Source organism: Mirounga angustirostris, unplaced genomic scaffold, assembly GCF_029215605.1.
Source record: "Mirounga angustirostris isolate CCGP_5_RB_7025 unplaced genomic scaffold, mMirAng1.0.hap1 SCAF_11, whole genome shotgun sequence".
Classification (NCBI taxonomy): Eukaryota; Metazoa; Chordata; class Mammalia; order Carnivora; family Phocidae; genus Mirounga; species Mirounga angustirostris.
This window is the reverse complement of record NW_026991719.1, coordinates 21,388,328-21,391,566: the sequence shown is the minus strand read 5'-3', so window position 1 is coordinate 21,391,566 and position 3,239 is coordinate 21,388,328. Positions and strand designations below refer to the sequence as shown.

The 3,239-nt window shown below is 39.3% G+C and overlaps 1 pseudogene; it reads right to left on the bottom strand.

Moving 5' to 3' along the window:
* Positions 1-439: 439 nt before the first annotated feature.
* LOC123851290 (U4 spliceosomal RNA) lies at positions 440-548 on the bottom strand (annotated as a pseudogene).
* Positions 549-3,239: the final 2,691 nt, after the last annotated feature.

Below are 3,239 nucleotides of genomic sequence, written 5' to 3'. Positions count from 1 at the left end.
TTTCCAAAGAAAAAGCCAGTCATGCCACCTACATCTGACACATCACCCCCTTCCTCATTTTCAGGAATATCAACCCCACAGAATATTCTCCCCTGTATGCTTATCGTTTCCTATTAAAAAGATCCTCATCATTAGGATTTAAACACACACTTACCTCACCCATCTTTTACAAGTAAGTGTTTCACACACTTGTAATTATTCATGATAATCCCATCTCTCTCCAACCATGCCTTACGTTTTAAGAAGGATCCAGTGTGGAGCTCTAGGATCCTTAATTTGGCAAAAACAAATGACATTTCATCCCCAGTAGTTTGGCCTTTGGCATGCCTGACAACTGTATTAAAAATGGCTGGAGGCATGGAAGCTTAGAAATATTAGGTAAAGAGGTAAGCCAACTTAAATTCCTGTGTATGTGAAAAGAGGTGAAGGTGGTGATATCTGGCAAGAGGCAAGATCCAGGAATTGTGAGAAACAATGGGTGTTTCAATTAGCAATAATCGCGCCTCGGATAAACCTCCTTGGCTTCGATACTGCCACTGCGCAAAGCACAATGGGTGTGAGCCCAGTAAGAGGTATCTTTGAAAAGAGACAAAGAAAAGAATTCACTGGAGATAGCTTCCCTAAGAGAAGGACCAAAGGAAAAAAAAAAAAGACAGATAAAAGGATCAAATGGCTAGATTGCTAAGGAGAAACAGGTGAAAAAGGAGACTGGGGAGGTATGTAGAAACCATACCACACAGGGATTATAGGCAATGTTTTAAAAAAGCAAAAACAAACAAACAAAAAAACCAAAAACCTTTACCTCTACCCTAAAAGAATTAAGAAATTATCAAAGAATTTTGGGTAGAGAGCTGATCTATCACATTTGATATCTGAAAAAAGAAATACAATGTCAGAATGTGAAAAACAAATCGAAGAAAAACAAACTGCTATCTGGGATGAAGAAAAGTGGAGAAACTCAAAAGATGCTGGGAAAGTAAAACCAGTAACACTCGGTGAAGAATTAGATATGGAGCTGAGAGAGAGAGAGAGGGAGATACAAATATGACTCTGGGTTTCTAACTTGAACAACTGAAGTAAGGTGACCTAAAATAAAAACAGAATCGAAAGAAAGATTGGAAATTTGGGTTTGGTTGGACATTAGGTATGTGCCGTGTCTTTGAATCACTGTTGGGGAGGAGATGCTTTCCTTCTACTCTTCTAGATCCTGTGACTGGTCAAACAAGCAAAAGGTCCTAAGACTTATTAACAGGAGAAAAGGAAATGTGATTTCATACATACAAGAACCCCAAAGATCGGAGGCTCCAAAGGCAGCCAAGTAACTGAGGCTTATATAACATCCTGAGCTAAGGAAAGGGCAGAGGCCTGGGGATATGAAGGGGAGAAGGCCATTCACAAGAAGGCAGAGTGGATGTGGGGAAAACAAAGGTTGCCCTTTTATGCAGATAAGTTTCTCAGGTAAAAACTTACCTCTGATAATAGCTCTTTTCCTGGTACCAGCCCCCTTTCCAATGTACATTTAGGCAGTTGGGGGGGAGATCAGGAGCTTTTCCTGAATCTGCTGTGTTCTGGTGGCCTTTATCTCAAAATAATCCTCGTGCCAAAGTGGCATGTTTTGGGGTGGTATATTCCACTCCCCTTCATCATCAAGAAAATGTTAAGCAATTAGGTAGACATAAAGGCTTGTATTTCAGAGGGGGCTTCTGGGCTATAGTTTAGATTTCTAAGTGATCTATATTGAGATAAACTTGAAGCCACAAGCTTAGAATAGATCATAAAGGGAGAGCATAGCAGGAGCAGAGGAAATGACCCAGATTCGATTAAATAACTTCGATGTTTAAAATCTAAGAAGAGGAAGAAGTGCAAAGAGAAAGAGAAGTGACCAAGAAGATGTCAAGAACAGAAGCCAAGAGAAGAGATGGTTTCAAGAAGTGTTTAATGCTAAGAGGTCAAGTAAAATGAGAACTGGAACATATCAGTTGGATTTAACAACCTGTATTTAAGGAATGTTCTGTTCCCAGAAACCTAAAAATATTATAAAAGCACTAATTACATTTTGTCTCTTGGACACAATCTTCTCACATATTATATATACTCTTTAGTCGTCTTCTTTTTCTTCAGAAAGCCCGCTGGCATAGATCCATGAGCAAGCACTGGGGATGAACAATCACCATTTTCAGCACATTTCCAGTGTTGCCTCAATTATACCAAGTTCATGAGACCAAAGCATCTTACCAACATGATTAGCATTTTTCATTTTTTTTAATTTTCTTCTCATTTTTTTTTTAAGATTTTATTTATTTGACAGAGAAAGACACAGTGAGAGAGGGAACACAAGCAGGGGGAGTGGGAGAGGGAGAACCAGGCTTCCCGCTGAGCAGGGAGCCCGAAGTGGGGCTCGATCCCAGGACCCCGGGATCTTGACCTGAGCCGAAGGCAGACGCTTAACGACTGAGCCACCCAGGCGCCCCAAATTTTCTTCTCATTTTAAAATATAAGTAACAAAAATGCAATGAAGAGTAATATTGAAACTACTGCTTAAAACAACAAAGATGGTGCGATGCAAACTGCTGCCTTGAGAGCCAAATCTTCATTCAATAGCTCGAAACATTTGTTCTTCGACTCACGTATTTAAGTATGAATTTAATTATCGAAATATGGTGAGGTGGTCAACATCTAATATAAAAAATGTAGGTGGTTAAAAAGTCCTATGTTTGAAAGTTGAGGTTTACTTGTATCCTATACATAAAATTTAAATTCACTGAAATGTCTTCAAAGAGGAATTTAAAGAAAAAGAAATGTAAACATTTTAAATTCTTTTTTTTTCCTAAAGATTTTTATTTATTTATTTGAGAGAGAGAATGAGAGACAGAGAGCATGAGAGGGAAGAGAGTCAGAGGGAGAAGTAGACCCCCCGCCAAGCAGGGAGCCCAATGTGGGACTCCATCCCGGACTCCAGGATCATAACCTGAGCTGAAGGCAGTCGCTTAACCAACTGAGCCACCCAGGCGCCCTTAAATTCTAACTTTAATGTAAAGCTAATTAGCATGCACCCCTTCTCTCCTATACCACATTCATGGTAGTAGTCATGATGCCTTTTATTATACATAAAGAAATAATATTCAACATATGGATATGGCTTGGGATTCAACTTTAGTCGTGTAAAGAAACTGTCAGGTAGATTTTGGATATACTTTCCCAATCTGTAGGGCCTGAAAAGATTCAAGTGCAGGGACAAA